Raw genomic sequence first — 19,697 nt, 5'->3', positions numbered from 1 at the left:
AACAATTTCCATCCCACCATCAACCTCAGCCTGGACCAGTCCACACCAGAGATCCACTTCCTGGACACTATGGTGCTAATAAATGATGGTCACATAAACACCACCCTATACCGGAAACCTACTGACCACTATACTTACCTACATGCCTCCAACTTTCATCCAGACCACACCACACGATCCATTGTCTACAGCCAAGCTCTATGATACAACCGCATTTGTTCCAACCCCTCAGACAGAGACAAACACCTACAAGATCTCTATCAAGCATTCTTACAACTACAATACCCACCTGCTGAAGTGAAGAAACAGATCGACAGAGCCAGAAGAGTACCCAGAAGTTACCTACTACAGGACAGGCCCAACAAAGAAAATAACAGAACGCCACGAGCCATCACCTTCAGCCCCCAACTAAAACCTCTCCAGCGCATCATCAAGGATCTACAACCTATCCTGAAGGACGACCCATCACTCTCACAAATCTTGGGAGACAGGCCAGTTCTCGCTTACAGACAGCCCCCCAACCTGAAGCACATACTCACTAGCAACCACACACCACACGACAGAAACACTAACCCAGGAACCTACCCTTGCAACAAAGCCCGTTGCCAACTGTGTCCACATATCTATTCAGGGGACACCATCATTGGGCCTAATCACATCAGCCACACTATCAGAGGCTCATTCACCTACGTGTCTACCAATGTGATCTATGCCATCATGTGCCAGCAATGCCCCTCTGCCTTGTACATTGGCCAAACTGGACAATCTCTACGTAAAAGTAGCTCATAATAGCTCAGCTTATTTGATCACTCTCGTTACAGTGTGTATGGTAACACCCATTGTTTCATGTTCTCTGTGTATATAAATCTCCCCACTGTATTTTCCACTGAATGCATCCGATGAAAGGAGCTATAGCTCACGAAAGCTTATGCTCAAATAAATTTGTTAGTCCTGTTGGGGACACTGGGCATGGCCACTAGGTAACTCGAGGGGATGGAAGACCACGAGTGTCGATGAAGCCCCCTCGCACTAGCCCCAAGCGTCCTTGGCCCCCCCACCCCCCCGCCTGGAGGCACTCACAGCAGCTCTGCGTACTAGGCCCGAGTGTCCTTGCCCCCCCCCCCGCCTGGAGGCACTCACAGCAGTTATGCTGAGGATCTGCAACAATATGTTGCAGAGTCAGGCTGCCTGAAACTAAACAAGGCCAAACAGGGCGGATATGGAAGAACAATGGTGAATAAAGCAGCTTTATGTATGGTTTAACAGGGGAACTAGCTGGTAACTGGATTGGCTGGCTATATGGATACTTAGGGCAGCTTGCTATTGGATAAGTATGCTGAAGAAAGGATGGATAAAAGCCTGTGTAACTTCCTGCTCTGTGTGCAGGATTTGAGATTCTATTCTCCCTGTACCTTCTTTGCAGCTGCAAATAAACTTTTCTGCTTCTCCACCCCGTTGTGATTCTTGGGTGATGCATACCGGGCAACGAACCCCTGCTGTTGCTCGCCTCTGGCCCTGGGTTCCGGCAACAGCTTCTAAGGTGCCACAAGTACTCCTTTTCTTTTTGCGGATACAGACTAACACGGTTGCTACTCTCAAACCAGTCTAATTAGAACTAGTCTTGTCTATCCAAATCCAGTTCTGTATCTTCTGTATCAAGCCGCAAGAGTTTCTTGGACTAATGAATGTTATCTAGTGACTTACAGCAGTGAGACTGTAAACCAAAACACCTGCGTTCTATTCCCAGTGGTGGTGGGAAGGAGGGGCCTAGTGGTTAATAGATTCATAGCTTTTAAGGAAAGAAAGGACTATTAGGATCATCTAGTCTGGCCTCGGGCATAACAGGCCAGTCTCACCCATCATTTCTGCATCAAGCCCATAAGTTATAGACCAATCAGAAATTATCTTTTAAAAAGATATACAGTCTTCAGTCTGGTGAGAAATGCAGGGCTGGGAGTCAGGACGCCTGGGTCCTATTCTCAGTGCTGTGCAGGGTGTAGAATCTAGTAGGTTAAAGCAGTAACTCCTGGATTCTACTTCCAACTGTGGGAGGCAGGAAGCGCACATGGAGGGGCAAGCAGGGGCACTCCCCCCCCAATAATCGTCAGCCCTGGGGCTGCAGTGGGGAGGAGGGAAGAGTGAGCTCCTCCCGGGACCTGGGCAGCTGTGTGTGGGGGGCACAGAACGTGCCCCCCTCAAAAAAGCGATCAAAGTTAAATTTCTGTGCATTCCCCTACTGGGAGGGAAGTGAGGTCTAGTGGGTTAGAGCAAGGGGGCCTGGGAGACAGGACTCCTGGGTTCTCTCCCTGAGTCTGGGAGGGATACGGTGTTTAGTGGTTAGAGCAGGGCACTAGGGCTCAGCATTCCACACAACAGAGGAAATGTGAGTTTGAAGGAATCTTTAGAAGTCCACAATCGCAGGACATCTGCCTGTCTGTAACACTCAGTAGAGACCATCAAAACCAAACCCTTCTGCACCCTTCAGTCGCGAACGCCCCTTCCTTCCCTTTAAGAAACCCACAAAAGAAAAGCTTCCTGCCCCGTGGAGAGTCAGTCTGTGTAGACTTCAGGGACTGTGTCAGGGACCTGACCCTGGACAGAGATTAACTCTTAGAAGCCACATCTCACATCTCACCAGCACACAGATAAGAAAGTACCATACCCCTCAACCCTGCCTCAGTACATCGGAGGCTGGATCAGTACTGGGAATAGGTCCCGTTCACTTGGGCTCTATGGAGCCCTTGATGGTGGTCTATAGGGAGCTGGCTGGTTACATGTTGCTGACCCGTCCTATTTCTAGCAGCTAAATCATGGTAATAGGAGCCAGAAACACATGGAATGTTTTCTGAAAAGTATTTTATCAGAATTTATCAGAATTACAGTATTTTTCTGTAGTTGCCATAGTGACATTATGAAGCCATGAATGGGAGAGTGGGGAGGGCAAGGCACTGGGGAACAGGAGGGCAGACGGGGATGGGAAGGGAGACAGGGTTGGGTATTAGAGACCAGGTGCGGAGATGGGAGGCAGTCAAGGGGCAACCAGAGGGCCGGTGGGGTCAAGCAAGAGGGAACGGGAGGGGAGACAAGGTCCGGTGAGGGGGAATGTGAAGGGAGGTGGGAGCTGGTGGGGCCGGGCAAGGAGAAACAGGAGGGTAGACAGAGGCTTGGAGGGTGGGGACGGTGGTGGCTGGGTGATGGGGAATGAGAAGTCAGGAGTCAAGTGAATAGGAATGAAAGTGGAGATGGGAGGGGAGAAGTTTTCACCTGGAAATGGCCAATGGTCAGAGAGGTGTCTATCCTTCCAGCCTCCCAAGGAACATCTGCCTGTGCCTATGTTGATGTGAGCAGACCGTGTCCTCACGCTACAAACCACTTGTGCTTGCACCTCCACTAACATCCCCACCAGCATGCGGCACCACAGGGCCGTGATCCCAGCTGGGGCTGGGACTGTCTCTCACTATTTGTGTGTCTACCACCTGGCACAATAGGGTCCTCATCTCATCTGCCTCCTAGTCACGACCATAATAGAGATGATAAATAATAATCATAATCTGATCCGGTATGGGAATTCCTACATGCTTTCCCTGGGCTACTTAGTGATACCACCCAGCTCTATGCCACACAGATCCACAGGGAATAACCAGGTAAGGACTGAAAAGGCCGGGACTTGGGGTTCAGTCGCGTACCTGAAGCGCTAGAGTACCAGGAGCTGCACAGCCTGCTAGAATCTGGAGAGAAGTCCAGTGGGGAATCAGCAGGAGTGATCCTGAGAACCTCCTACAGCAAGGTATTTTAGAGTGAGTGACCCATGCGAAGAAATGTCCTTTCTGGCTGCTGACGTGGACTGTCCTTGTTATATCACCGTCTCTGAACAGCAAACAGCTAAAGCTCTTGTTCTGAGGTGACGCCCGGTCAGACTCTAAACAGGCTCCTATTGTTTGTCCACTGGACAGTTCATGGGGTTTTAAGAATGGGAACAGTCAGTCATTAAGAGGAGGAAGCAGAACCCATGGCTCTTATCAGCATGAGATCGATGCCTGCCAGAGGTGAACAAGGGCAGACAGGAAGAACAGGCTGTCAGGTGTGGCTGTGTTTTCAGAAGAGCTCTTGCATGAAAGAGCTGTGCCAACATAGCAATGCTACCGGCGACAGGTGAAAAGTGGGGTGTCCAGCGAGGCAAAAAGGGGCCTCAGTAGTAGCTCTTTGTTGTGCTTGGATTGGGTCCCGGTTGTGGAAGGAGAGAGAGAAAACAGAGGCCCAGATTCTCAGGCCTTGTCTACACAAGAAAGATACATTATTTGACCAATTTTGTGGGAGTTTAATCTGAGTTAGTTCAACCATGAAAACCCCTGTGTGCAGGCTCTTCTTCCATTCAAATCAGGTTTATGTTGCATTATCCTAATTTTGGAAGGGTTATGAAACCTTCTGCTTAGGGATAAGGATGAGACTTTCATGGGGGCAGATTCTCCCACGTTGGGGTTCTTACACCTTCCTTGGAAGCAGTGGGTGCTGGCCAGTGCCGGAGATGGGATACTGGAGGAAATGGCTCTTGGGTCTAATCCAGTCTTGCTATTCCTTTCCTCCAGAAAACCATTTGTGATTTGCTAGCGGGGGCCAAGAATGGCGGACATCTCTGAGGAGGATGACCTGAGAGCCATGGCTGCGGGAGAGAAGTTCAGGGGAGCATTACTTGGGACGGGAAGACTTGGATAACTCTCAGCCTTCTCTTGCTACACTATTGTCAGCCAGTAAACCAGTAGCTGAGTACACCCAATGGAAGCATACTCCACTGATGTCTTTGCTGTACATAAAGTCTGAGCATGCTTATGTAAGCGGGGAAATAGTCCCGCTCTTGTGGGGAACTTTCCTGGCTTCTGCACGACCCCGGTGAAGTGGGCTAGCGAAAGGATCCGAGTCCTCACGCCCACTTCCTTTACCCAGTGGCCTCCCTGCCCTTGAGGACTCCCCTTCCACTCTCCTGTCTGGCAGAGTCCTTGTAACCCCAACAAGGCTGGGCCCAGGATTCCTGGGGGGCTCGACCCCCAACCCTGCTCTGGTCACCTAGGACAGGGGCTAGGGTGTCCCCACTCCGGGGTACTCTCTCTGCACTGGGCACTTCTCTGACCTACTGACCATTACATACAACTTAAAGCAAATACAAGTTATTTAATCAACAATTAATTTTAAAAAGAGTAAGGAAGAATGAGAAAGGTTAAAGGAAACACATCACCCTGCTCTGTGGCAGGGAAAATCACAAACAGTGTCTCTGGAACGTCAGGGCAGTTCACAGTCTGTTCCTCGTAAGTCCCAGGCCTTCTTCTCAGGCCCTGGCTGTGCAGCAGGGATGCTGTGGGTTGGACACTTGCTCTGGTGGTGGCCACACGCTCTCAGGCTCTAAGTGGTAGGACCCTTCTGCCCAGTGTCGCCCCCGCCCTGGCGGGGTTACGATCCAAGCCTGGCCTGCAGAGCCTCTTGGCTGAGGCGTCTCCCTGTGCTGGGCCCACTGCCCAGGGTCCCCCTCGCTCTCCCCAGCTGCTCACGCACCCGGCTCCGGACTGCTCCAGCCCCAGCTCCACCGCTCGGCCTCTGCACGGCTGCTGCTGCCTCCAGCTCCCTGGGCTGCTTCTTTGGCCCCTCTGGCTCTGGTTGCTGCAGCTCTGCTCCCAGGACAGGGTCTGCTCTCTCTGGGCTGCTTTTCAGGTCCCTCTGGATCTGGCCCAGCTCTGCTCCCCAGCTTAGCTTGGGCCCCTGCTTTCTCCTTAGCTCGGCCCCACTCTGTCTGACCCAGGCAAATCCAGCTCACATGGAGGACGAGGACGGGACCTCCTTGGCCTTCTGACTCCCTGATTAGCCTGCTCGCCCTGTCATTCAGGCTGATCTGGAGCATTGGCCTCTCCCCATTGTTCCTGGGGGCTGTCAGTCTCAGGGTCCTGATTCCCCATCCAACCTTCCCCCTTTTTAGTACTGGCAGCTAGCAACTAAAACACCCCCACTGAATGTTAGTAAGGGGGCAACAGTCCCCTTACACTTGGGAGCGCCTCTGATTTTATTACTTGCTACATTCCTGCCTCCAGGGGTGGCTTTTGGGACTCAGGTTATGGAAGGAGGGTCGCCCAGTGGTTAGAGCATTAGCTTAGGACTCAGGACACGACAGCTCAATCCCCTGTGGTGCCACAGACTCCTGTGTGACCTTGATTACGTTATTGAGTCCTTCTGTGCCTCAGTTTCCCATCTGTAAGACAGGGACAATAGCACTTCCTGTCCTTGCAGGGGGGTTGGAAGGTTAAGGATATGAAAGATTGGGAGATACTTCAGCTGTGGACGGACATATCTTCACCTACGGTAGACACATCTCTACTGTGGGGGGCAGACCTTTCGCAGAGGGAAAGAAGAAATGTTCATGACCTGAACGAGACAATAAAGTGGCAGGAGTTGCAGGCTGCAAAGTCTGGGCAATCATGGGAGGGTAAAGAGAGACTTGTTGGTTCCACTGGGCAGAACCAGTGGCGCAAGATACTGCGCTTGAGAGAGTAGGGTAAGATCAGGCTCGTGGCCCCTTCAAGGGAACAGCCCGTAGAGCGCAGGGGAAACTGAGAGGCTGCAGGGCTAGGGATGGGCTAGTTGATTAGTTAGCAGAAACGGTGGGCATGGGGATTGGGGCAGATTAGAAAGATAAAGCAGGTTCTGCCTCTCCATGCCAGAAAGGAAAAAATAAGTCACTTTGATAAGTTTAGGGAGAACAACAGTTTATTTTTCCAGCTGAAGTTGGATCCTGGCCTTTGGAAGCAGAAATCAGATTCCACAGGGTGAGTTTTGGTGATAAATGAGCTGTCTGACCTTTCCTTATTGATAAAGGTGATTGGTCTCCTTGACAATGCGGGCATGGAGTTTGGGCAATCAAGCTTGTAATGTCACGTACCACACATGGTATAAATATAGATGCTAAACCCTCGAGCTGCACACTGGGGATATCAGGACCTGGAAGAATCTTTCAGCAGCCAAGATGAAGCTCCAGATTGTGGCTGCCATTCTCCTCGTCACCATCCTTTCCCCAAAGAGAAGCAGCGCGCAGCAGGTCAGCGCACAGGTAAGGATGCGATCACTACGAGCAGTATAATACTTTCTATTATAATGCTGGTTTTCTCTGTGAAATGGGATCTGAAATGGCTCCACTTTCCTCTCTGCCCAAAGGTGAATTGTTCTTGGACAGTGTCTTAGCACTGTGCTGAGTTTGAATTGGCCGAGTACAGTAATGGGGGGAGAAGATTAAAGGGTTTTCCTCACTTATTTGGAAAATTCTTTAGATCTGTTATTATGCTTCGATATCCCCAAAGCGCATTTTGTTCCAAAGTTCAGATTCAATGTGTACATATGGTTCAAAGTGGTTTGCGTGCTGGAGAAATAGAGAGGTCCTCACTGATTGACATTAGCTTACTATGCCATTTCCACCACACATTTGGCCAACTTGTGGCCCAGTGGTCAGCGATATGGGCTGGGGGTGGGGTCTCATTCTTTAGAGGCTCAAGCAGAGATGACTTGATCTTGATTCCCAAAAGTGCTGAACATCCTGGGCTGTGCAAAGAACCCCCCTCCCCGACTCCCCACCCCATTCTCTAAAATGTTTGAAAATAACAGAGGATGCTTTGGTTACAGCCCCTTTCCATAGAATCATAGAATCATAGAATATCAGGGTTGGAAGGGACCCCAGAAGGTCATCTAGTCCAACCCCCTGCTCAAAGCAGGACCAATTCCCAGTTAAATCATCCCAGCCAGGGCTTTGTCAAGCCTGACCTTAAAAACCTCTAAGGAAGGAGATTCTACCACCTCCCTAGGTAACGCATTCCAGTGTTTCACCACCCTCTTAGTGAAAAAGTTTTTCCTAATATCCAATCTAAACCTCCCCCACTTTCCACACCACAAAGGCTGTAATCAGAAACTCTAGGGACATCATACAGCCATATTGCAGAAGGACTAATACGATGGTCCTGACCTTTTTAGTTTAATGAAGACTATTGATCTCTTTGACAATCCAGGGATTGGGTTGGAGCAATCAGGCTTGTAGTGTCAGATATGACACAGGGGATAAATACAGCTGCTAAACTCCCCAGCCACAATGGGGACTTGCTCATCTGGAAGAGCTGAACGGAAGCGATGATGGAAGTCCAGATCATGGCTGCCATTCCCCTCATCTCTGTCCTTTGCCCAAGGGAAGCATCTCTCTGCCCATAGGAGTGCTGCTGGTAACAATGAAAGCACTGCTAGGAGTGACATACTATTTGTCATAACGATGACTTTTGTAAAATAATAGAAATGTAGAGCTGGAAGGGACCGCAAGAAGTCATCATGTCCAGCTCCCTGCACTGAGGCAGAACCAAGAAACCTAAACCATCCCTGACAGGTGGTGTCCAAAGTTTTCTTAAAAACGTGCAATGATGGGGATTCCACAAGCCTACTCAAGAGTTTAATTACCCTTAGAGTTAGAAAGTTCTTTTTAATATCGAGTCAAAATCTCCCTTGCTGCAATTAAGCCCCCTCCTTTTTGCCCTATCTTCAGTGGACACAGAGAACAGTTGATCACAGTCCTCTTTAGAACAACCCTTAATATATTTGAAGACTGTTATCAGGTCCCCCTCCTCAGTCCTCTTGTCTCAATACTAAACATGCCCCATTTTTTAACCTCTCCTCACAGGCCACATTTTCGAAACCTTTTACCATTTTTGTTGCTTTCCTCTGGACTCTCCGATTTGTTTACATCTTTCCTAAAGTGTAGCGCCCAGAACTGAAAACACGGCTCCAACAGAAGCCTCCCCAGTGCTGAGCACAATGGAACAATTACTTCCTGTGTCTTACATTCACCACTCCTGTTAATATATCCCAGAATGATAATAGCCTCTTTTACATCTGTATCACATGTTGACTCATATTCAATTTGTGACTCACAATAACCACCTGATCCTTTTCCGGGTATTACCACCTAGCCAGTTATTCCCTCTTTTGTAGCTGTACATTTGTTTTTTTCTTTCCTAAGAGAAGTACTTTGCACTTGTCTATTGAATTTCATCTAGATGCTTTTGGTCCAATTCTCCAATATGTTAAGGTTGTTTTGAATTCTAACCCTCTGCTTGCAACTCCTCCCAGCTTGGTATCATCTGCACATTTTATAAGTGTGTTCTCCACCCCATTATCCAAGTCATTAATGAAAATATGGAATAGTATCAGACCCAGGAGTGACCACTGCAGAACGCCACTAGATACGTCCACCCAGCTTGACAGAGAACCACCGTTACCCAGCCTTTCAACCAGTTGTGCACACACATTATACCAATTTCACCTAGATCATATTTCCCTACTTTGCTTAGGAGAATGTCATAAGTTGGACCTTTCTATTATAATGATGATTTTCTCTGTGAAATACGATCTGAAATGTCTCCCCTTTCCTCTCTGTCCAAAGGTGAATTGCTCAGGGACAGTATCTTAGCATTCCCTGTAGCTGAGTTGGAATTGTCTCGGTGTAGTGAGGGGAGAAGATTAGAGGGATTTCCTTGCTTATTCAGAAAATGTTTTGGATCCATTATTGTGCTTAGATATTACAAAAGCAACTATTGTTCCAATCTTCAGCTTCAGTGTTTACATATGGTTCTAAGAGGTTTGTGTGCCGGAGATATAGAGAGGCCCTCACCAATTGACAATAGCTTATCATGCCATTTCCCTCACACAGTTAGCAAAACCTGCAGATCTCATTCTTTGGGGGCGCAATCACTGACGATTTGGACTTGATTCCCAAAAGTGCTGAACAGTTTCAGCTGTGCAATCAACTCTTCCCTCCACGTTCTATATTTTTTGAAAACAACAAACAGGATGCTCAGTCATTTTTGAAAGGAGAAAAATGTAGAACTACTTGAAATTTGTCACTAATCTATTTTATTTTTAACTAAAAATGATTTTTTTTAAAAGAAAAATTTGATGGAAAAATTTGTTTCTTCTGTTTTTTTCAACGAAAATAATGAAAACTAAAAAGAAAAAAAGGCATGAGTTCTATTACATAATTTTCTAGCCACCTTTTCCCCCAATTTTTCCATAAAAATAATGAAAAAGAAAAAGAAAAAAGTTTTGAGGTTTGTTCTTTGATTCCTCAGACCCATTTTTGCAAATAGATTTGAAATGCTATTTTTCTTTGAAATGTCCCCAAAACACACTTATAATTTTTCAAACAGCTCCAGAAAAGATGAAGGGGGGGGGAATAAATAAAAAAACCACAAATTCTTTTCATTTCTGATTTTGCAAAACAAAATGACAATATTTTTACAAAAATTCATTTTGAAACATTTAACCAGCTCTAATTCTTATAGTGAAAAGTCAGACTCAAGAAAGGGACTTAGTTCTCAAATTCCAGATTCTGGGGGTCAATCTGAGTACTGAGAAGGAAGTGTAGGAGGGCTGTTTCCCATCGCAGAGCTGTCTGGGGCCATGTCTGAAATACACACTTCTGCTGGCACAGCTCTATAGTATGGGGTGTGAGGAGGTTTGATTCCTGACTGACACGGCTGTGCTGGCAAAAGCCTCTCCCTACTGTAGCTGCAGTTGTAATCAGCACAACTGGGCTTTTGCTGGTATGGTTGAGCCTGGTCTACACTATAAAGTTCTGTCAGCACAGCTATATCAACGAGCTGTGTGCAAAAATCACCCCTCTTGGGAAACATGGCTATTTTCCTGGAGAATCCCCCGTATAGACGGAACTAGACCAAGAGAAGGTGATTCTGTCAGCATACCGAACATCCATCGGGGAGGTGGAGTGCTGATATTGGCAGAAAAAGACCTTCTGTTGGCGTGCACAGCATGTTCCATCGGGGCAATGCAGCGTAATGCAGACATGACCTTATTTGGCTTTGGGGGGAACATGCTATACTGGCAAAAGCCCACTAGTCTACCGGTAGAGCCACACTGGCCAAGCACTCCTTGTGTAGAACTGACCTGGGAAAGCTATTGCCATTGTGAGGAATCAGCTACATTGAAATGATACTGGAGAAGGAGCAGGGTGAAATAACTCCTAACTATCTCCTTACAGGATGTCGAGACTCCATTTGAAGAAGCTGTTTCGGTGAGTACTCTAGATTTACTTTATTGTCAGGCTGTCATATTATCTCAGTACCTCTTCGCAAGCCCGAACCCTGAGATTCAGAGTCAACTGGAGTATCCTGGACACATGTTCAAAGACTGGTGCAAAACACAAAGCAATGGACTTCCAAGTCCCATGGGGCATGTAAGTGTCAATCCAAGCGTTCTTTGCAGGTTCAAGTCTCCCAGCATAAAAGTAGACAATTTGCTGGGTTACTGTGGGCTCTGTTCATTATAATCACTTCCCAGGTGGAGTCATACATACTGGGAGCTGTGATATATGGAGAATTCTGTCATTCTGCATCCGAGAGACTGCAGATCATAGTGTCACCATGGGCAATCCCGTACATGGCCTCATCTCTACAAGGGAGCAGATCCCAAGCTGGTGTAAATTAGTGTTGCTCTATCAAAGTAAGTGGAGACAGAACAACAGGGGTAAATCAACCATTGCTCCAGTAAAGTCAGCAGGGCCAGATCCCCTTCTGGTGTAACTTATCCGTAGCTTCATTGGAGTCAACGGGCCAGATTCCAAATGGATGTAAATCAACATTCCTGTGTCGGAGTTCATGGTCCAGGCTAAACCGAGGTCGCTCCATTGGAGGCAGGGCAGGGGTGAGCCGCGTCAGTGATGCTCTGCCTGTGAGTACTGCAAGTTCCTTTTGCTTCAAGAGTCTGTTCTATTAGCCTGATACTTTTAACAGACAGAGGCCAGATTAAATGGCGGAAGCCCATTCCCTTCACGGTTAGGGTTAGCAAATCTATGAAGTGAGAGATCCCTGGCAATCCTAGTCTCTCTTTTATTCATCTGGCTTCCCATCATGTTCAGAATCTGGAGTTTCAGGTGGTGGTCATAGGGCCAGCTATGATTTCTCTCGAGGCATCTAGACAGACTTATGTGCAGTGCTGGGGAGGAGCCAGTGGTCGTGGTACATGTAGGTACCAGTGACACAGGGAAGGGGAGGAGAGACGTCCTGGAGGGCAAATTTAGGCTGGTAGGAAAGAGACTGAAATCCAGGACCTCTGTGGTGGCATTCTCAGAAATGCTTCCACGTGCAGGGCCAGGTAGGCAGGCAGAGCTTCAGAGTCTCAATGCGTGGATGAGATGACGGTGTAGAGAGGCAGGGTTTAGATTTATTAGGAACTGGGGAAACTTTTGGGATGGGGGGAGCCTATACAGGAAGGATGGGTTCCACCTAAACCAAGGTGGATCCAGACGGCTGGCACTTAGTTTAAAAATTGCTCTGCAACCTTTTTAATGTTAAGAGATGGGGGCGGGGGGAAAGCCGATTGCTGCAGAGGAGCACGTGGATCGGACAGAGACTTCTCTTACAGGAGGGTCTATTGATAGAGATTCTCTAGGTTTTAGTCGGGAGGAGAGGATGGAAGAGGATAAAGTAGGGGCCAGATCAGATGAGAAACAGTCACATAAAAAAGAATCTGACACATCAGAAAAGGGCAGACAAATAAACAGTGACAAGTTTTTAAAGTGCTTGTACACAAATGCTAGAAGTCTAAATAATAAGATGGGTGAACTAGAGTGCCTCGTGTTAAAGGAGGATATTTACATAATAGGCATCACGGAAAATTGGTGGAATGAGGACAATCAATGGGACACAATCATTCCGGGGTACAATATATATTGGAAGGACAGAACAGGTCGTGCGGGGGTGGGGGGGGGGAGGGGGAGAAAATGTAGAATCAAATGAAGTAAAAATCTTAAATGAATCCACATGTTCCATAGAATCTCTCTGGATAGTAATTCCAGGCTCTAATAAGAATATAACAGTAGGGATCTATTATCGACCACCTGACCAGGACAGCGATAGTGATGATGAAATGCTAAGGGAGATTAGAGAGGCTGCCAAAACAAAGAACTCACTAATAGTGGGGGATTTCAATTATCCCCATGTTGACTGGGTCCATGTCACCTCAGGACGAAATGCAGAGACAAAATTTCTCGATCCTTTAAATGGCGGCTTCTTGGAGCAGCTGGTACAGGAACCCACCAGGGGAGAGGCAACTCTCGATCTAGTCCTGAGTGGGGCGCAGGATCTGGTCCAAGAGGGAACTATAACAGGACCGCTTGGAAACAGTGACCATAATCCACTAACATTTAACATTCCTGTGGTGGGAAGAACACGTCAAGAGCCCAACACTATGGCATTTAATTTCAGAAAAGGGAACTATTCAAAAATGAGGGGGTTCGTTAAACAGAAATTAAAAGGTAGAGTGAATAGAGTGAAATCCCTGCAAGCTGCATGGACACTTTTCAAAGACACCATAATAGAGGCCCAACTTAAATGTAAATCCAAATTAAAAAACACAGTAAAAGAACTAAAAAAGAGCCTCTGTGGCTTAACAACCATGTAGAAGAAGCAGTGAGAGATAAAAAGGCATCTTTTAAAAAGTGGAAGGCAAATCCTAGTGAGGTAAATAGAAAGGAGCATAAACTATGCCAAATTAAGTGTAAAAATGTAATAAGAAAAGCCAAAAAGGAGTTTGAAGAACAACTAGCCAAAAACTCAAAAGGTAAGAACAAAATGTTTTTTAAGTACATCAGAAGCAGGAAGCCTGCTAAACAACCAGTGGGACCCCTGGACGATTGAGATACAAAAGGAGCACTTAGAATCATAGAATCATAGAATATCAGGGTTGGAAGGGACCTCAGGAGGTATCTAGTCCAACCCCCTGCTCAAAGCAGGACCAATTCCCAGTTAAATCATCCCAGCCAGGGCTTTGTCAAGCCTGACCTTAAAAACCTCTAAGGAAGGAGATTCTACCACCTCCCTAGGTAACGCATTCCAGTGTTTCACCACCCTCTTAGTGAAAAAGTTTTTCCTAATATCCAATCTAAACCTCCCCCACTGCAACTTGAGACCATTACTCCTCGTTCTGTCATCTGCTACCATTGAGAACAGTCTAGAGCCATCCTCTTTGGAACCCCCTTTCAGGTAGTTGAAAGCAGCTATCAAATCCCCCCTCATTCTTCTCTTCTGCAGGCTAAACAATCCCAGCTCCCTCAGCCTCTCCTCATAACTCATGTGTTCCAGTCCCCTAATCATTTTTGTTGCCCTTCGCTGGACTCTCTCCAATTTATCCACATCCTTCTTGAAGTGTGGGGCCCAAAACTGGACACAGTACTCCAGATGAGGCCTCACCAATGTCGAATAGAGGGGGACGATCACGTCCCTCGATCTGCTCGCTATGCCCCTACTTATACATCCCAAAATGCCATTGGCCTTCTTGGCAACAAGGGCACACTGCTGACTCATATCCAGCTTCTCGTCCACTGTCACCCCTAGGTCCTTTTCCGCAGACAAACTTAAAGACAATAAAGTCATTGCAGAGAAACTAAATGAATGCTTTGCTTTAGTCTTCACGGCTGAGGATGTTTGGAAGATTCTCAAACCTGAGCCATCTTTTGCAGGTGACAAATCTGAGAAATTGTCACAGACTGAAGTGTCACTAGAGGAGGTTTTGGAATTAATTGATAAACTTAACAGTAACAAGTCACCAGGACCAGATGGCATTCACCCAAGAGTTCTGAAAGAACTCCAATGTGAAATTGCGGAACTATTAACTAGGGTTTGGAACCTGTCCTTTAAATCAGCTTCTGTACCCAATGACTGGAGGATAGCTAATGTAATGCCACTATTTAAGAAGAGCTCTAGAGGTGATCCCAGCAATTACACACCGGTTAGTCTATCGTCAGTACTGGGCAAATTAGTTGAAACAATTGTAAAAAGTAAAAGTGTCCAGACACATAGAAGAACATAAATGGTTGGGCAAAAGTCAACATGGTTTCTGTGAAGGGAAATAGTGTCTTACTAACCTTTTAGGGCACGTCTTCACTACCCACCGGCTCGGCGGGTAGTGATCGATCTATCGGGGACGCGATAAATCACGTCTAGACGCGATAAATCACGTCTAGACGCGATAAATAGATCCCTGAATCGACGCCTGTACTCCACCTCGGCAGGAGGAGTAAGCGGAGTCGACGGGGGAGCTGTCGCGGTCGACTTGCCACTGTGAGGACGGCCAGGTAACTCAAACTAAGATACTTTGACTTCAGCTACGCAAATAGCGTAGCGGAAGTTGTGTATCTTAGTTCGAACCCCCGCCCCCAGTGCAGCCCAGGCCTTAGAGTTCTTTGAAGGGGTCAACAAACATGTAGACAAGGGGGATCCAGTGGACACAGTGTACTTAGATTTTCAGAAAGCCTTTGACAAGGTCCCTCCCCAAAGGCTCTTATGTAAATTAAGTTGTCATGGGATAAGAGGGAAGATCCTCTCATGGATTGAGAACTGGTTAAAAGACAGGGAACAAAGGGTAGGAATAAATGGTAAATTTTCAGAATGGAGAGGGGTAACTAGTGGTGTTCCCCAAGGGTCAGTCCTAGGACCAATCCTATTCAATTTATTCATAAATGATCTGGAGAAAGGGGTAAACAATGAGGTGGCAAAGTTTGCAGATGATACTAAACTGCTCAAGATAGTTAAGACCAAAGCAGACTGTGAAGAACTTTAAAAAGATCTCACCAAACTAAGTGATTGGGCAACAAAATGGCAAATGAAATTTAATGTGGATAAATGTAAAGTAATGCATATTGGAAAAAATAACCCCAACTATACATACAATATGATGGGGGCTAATTTAGCTACAACTAATCAGGAAAAAGATCTTGGAGTCATTGTGGATAGTTCTCTGAAGACATCCATGCAGTGTGCAGCAGCAGTCAAAAAAGCAAACAAATCATTAAAAAAGGCATAGAGAATAAGACGGAGAATATCTTGAATACCGCATACAGATGTTGTCTCCTCATCTCAGAAAAGATATACTGGCATTGGAAAAGGTTCAGAGAAGGGCAACTAAAATGATTAGGGGTTTAGAACGGGTCCCATAGGAGGAGAGATTAAAGACGCTAGGACTTTTCAGCTTGGAAAAGAGGAGACTAAGGGGGGATATGATAGAGATCTATAAAATCATGAGTGGTTTAGAGAAAGTGAATAAGGAAAAGTTATTTACTTGTTCCCATAATATAAGAACTAGGGGCCACCAAATGAAATTAATGGGCAGCAGATTTAAAACAAATAAAAGGAAGTTGTTCTTCACACAGCACACAGTCAACCTGTGGAACTCCCTGCCTGAGGAGGTTGTGAAGGCTAGGACTATGAGAGGGTTTAAAAGAGAACTGGATAAATTCATGGAGGTTAAGTCCATTAATGGCTATTAGCCAGTATGGGTAAGGAATGGTGTCCCTAGCCTCTGTTTGTCAGAGGGTGGAGATGGATGGCCAGGGAGAGATCACTTGATCATTGCCTGTTAGGTTCACTCCCTCTGGGGAACCTGGCATTGGCCACTGTTGGTAGATGGGATACTGGGCTGGATAGACCTTTGGTCTGACTCAGGATGGCCATTCTTATGTACTTATGATTACAGACCCCATCCACACCATAAAAACTATGTTCAGAAACTCTAGGGAGAGTATATAGCCATATTACACCGGGAGGTAAATCAACTCTGACCGTTCCTCATTGACAAAGGCCATTGGTCTCTTTAACAAACAAGGTGTTGGGTTTGCGCAATCAGGCTTGTAACGTCATAGACGACTCATGGTATCAATGGAGCTGCTAAACCTCCCCAGCCTGAAAGCGGATTTCATAATCGGAAGAAACAAACAGAAACCAACATTAAGCTCCAAATCATGGCTGCCTTTACCCCCATCTCCACCCTTTACCGAAAGGGAAGCAGTGCTTTGCCGGTAGAAGCTCTGCTGGTAAAAGTGAAAGTACTACTAGGATTAATACTTTATATTAGAAAGATGATTTTCTCTGTGATATAGTAACATAAATGTCTCCTTTTTCTCTCTACCCAATGGTGAATTGTTCTGTGATGATCTCTTGGCATTCCCTGTAGCTGAGCTTGAATTGTCTGAGGCCCCATCTATCCTGAATACTCACATTGATATCTCTGTCTCTCATGAGCATGATGCATGATGTCTCTCATGAGCATGAAAAATCCACACCCCTGAAAGTAGCAGCTATCCCGACCTAATCCTCATTGCAGACAGTGCTAGCTAGCCGGAAGAATTTTACACTCAACCTAGGTACTGCTCCATGGGAATGTGGATTAACTATAGCGACAGGAGAACCCCTCCCGTCACGGTAGCGAGTGTTTATACTGAAGTGCTTCAGTGTGCAAATTTAGCGCTGCACGGTGTTGCTGTAGCGTTTTAAGTGTAGAAAGATCCTGAGTAACAGCGGGGGTGGGGAGGAGGCTGAAGGGTTTTCATCACATATTAAGAAAACTGTCTAGATGTTATTGTGCTCAGATATCTCAAAAGCAGCTTTTGTTCCAAATTTCAGACTTGATGTGTACATGTATGGTTAAAAGTGTTTTGTGTGCAGAAGACAGAGAGAGGCTCTCACTGACTGACAACAGTTTACTCTGCCATGTCCTTCCACATTTAGGCCAACAAGTGCAGCAGTGGTCAGTGATTCAGGAGGTCTCATTCTTTGCGGGCTCGAGCATTTTGAAACATTATTGAAATAAATGAAAACTAAAACAAAAAAGTTCTGAGTTGTGTCATTTGATTCCCAAGATCCATTTTTGGAAATAGAGTTGAAATGTAATTTTTCATTGAAAAATCCCAAAAAGTTTCTATAATTTTTCAAGTAGCTCCAGTAAAAAAGAAAGAAGCGGGGGGAGGGGGAAGTAAATGAAAAAATGTCAAACTTTTTCATTTTTGATTCTATCAAACAATGAATTTGTTCTCTGGAAAAAAAATGACAATTTTATAACAAATATTCACTTTGAAAAAATTGAACCAGCTCTAATACTTATCTTGAAAAGTCAGACTGAAGAAAGGGAGTTCCCAAATTCCAGATTCTGGGGGTCAATCTGAGTACTGAGAAGGAAGTGTAGAGGGGATGTCTTCTATCCCACAGCTGTCTGGGGCCATGTCTGAAATACACACTTCTGCTGGCACAGCTCTATAGAATGGGGTGTGAAGAGGTTTGATTCCTGACTGACACGGCTGTGCTGGCAAAAGCCTCTCCCTACTGTAGCTGCAGTTGTAATCAGCACAACTGGGCTTTTGCTGGTATTGCTGGGCCTGGTCTACACTATAAAGTTCTGCCAGCGCAGCTATATCAACTAGCTGTGTGGAAAAATCACCCCTCTTGGGCAACTCAGCTATTTTCCTGGAGAATCCCCCGTATAGACGGAACTAGACCAAGAGAAGGGTGAGTCTATCAGCATACCGAACATCCATCGGGGAGGTGGAGTGCCTATATTGGCGGAAAAAGACCTTCTGTTGGCGTGCACAGAATGTTCCGCAGGGGCAATGCAGTGTAATGCAGACATGACCTTACACCTTGATTATCACTACAAAAGTTTTTTTTTCTCTCTTGCTGGTAACATCTCACCTTCCCTGATCACTCTCGTTACAGTGTGTATGGTAACACCCATTGTTTCACGTTCACTGTGTATATAAAATCTAGCAACTGTATTTTCCACTGTATGCGTCTGATGAAGTGAGCTGTAGCTCACGACAGCTTATGCTCTAATAAATTTGTTAGTCTCTAAGGTGCCACAAGTATTCCTTTTCTTTTTACAAAACAAGTTTGGAATTTTGTTATTTGATTCCCCAGGGTCCAATTTCCAAATAGAGTTGAAATGCTATTTTTCTTTGAAATTTACACATTTATAATTTTTCAAAGAGCTCCAGAAAAGAAGAAAAAAATGGGGGAAAGTAAATGAAAAAATGCAAAAAGCTTTCATTTCTGATTTTCTTAAAAGTATTAATCAATTTTCTGGAAAAAGTTTGAGAATTTTTTTTTTTAAACAAAAATTCATTAGGAAAATTTTTGACCAGCTCTAATTCTTATCTTGAGTGGTCAGAGTCAAGAAAGGAAGCTCCCATATTCAGATTCAGGAGGTTAATCTCACCCCTGTGAAGCAAGGATGTGGGGCTGTTTCCCTTCGCAGAGCTCTCTGGGGCCATGTCTAAAATACAGACTTCTGCTGGCATAGCTCCATCTGTATGGGGTGTGAAAAAGTTTATGTCATCATATGCAGCATCTACTCAAGGGCCTATGCAGGCATAGGCTCTGTAGTGTAGACATGGCCTCATTTCCCTTTCGAGGAGAATATGCTATACCAGCAAAAGCACACGAGTGTACTGGTAGAACTGTACTGGCAAAGCGTTCCTAGTGTAGAGCTTTCTGGTAATGCTATTGCCATTGTGAGGAATCACCAACCTTGAAATAATATTGGAGAAGGAGTTTCTTGATCCTGCTCTATTTCCTTACAGGTGTTTCCAGAACATCCCCCTGTAGGTTATCCTCTGGTGAGTACTCAAAATTACTTTGCTGTCTGGTGCTGCTCGATAATGATCCAAAGCAATGTGCAGACTAACACATGTTCATTTTCATCACCTGAATCAGATGCCACCAACAGAAGGTTGATTTTCCTTTTGGGTGGTTCCGGTTCAGTAGTTTCCACATTGGAGTGTTGTCAGAAGTCTTAAAAGAGCAACATGTTCCACACCTTGTCCCTCTCAGATTTTGGAAGGCACTTCA

At 45.9% G+C, this 19,697-nt stretch overlaps 1 long non-coding RNA gene across 1 annotated transcript; it reads left to right on the top strand.

Annotated features, from left to right (window-relative positions):
* The first annotated feature begins 6,868 nt into the window (after positions 1-6,868).
* On the top strand, positions 6,869-19,468 carry LOC311512260. The gene is made up of 3 exons (XR_014709430.1): positions 6,869-7,087; positions 11,066-11,098; positions 19,430-19,468. It is a non-coding gene; the product is annotated as an uncharacterized lncRNA (long non-coding RNA).
* The last annotated feature ends 229 nt before the right edge of the window (positions 19,469-19,697 follow it).

The sequence above is a fragment of the Lepidochelys olivacea genome (assembly GCF_965140295.1).
Source record: "Lepidochelys olivacea isolate rLepOli2 genome assembly, chromosome: 24".
NCBI classification, from domain to species: Eukaryota; Metazoa; Chordata; order Testudines; family Cheloniidae; genus Lepidochelys; species Lepidochelys olivacea.
This window is presented reverse-complemented; position numbering and strand designations above follow the sequence as displayed.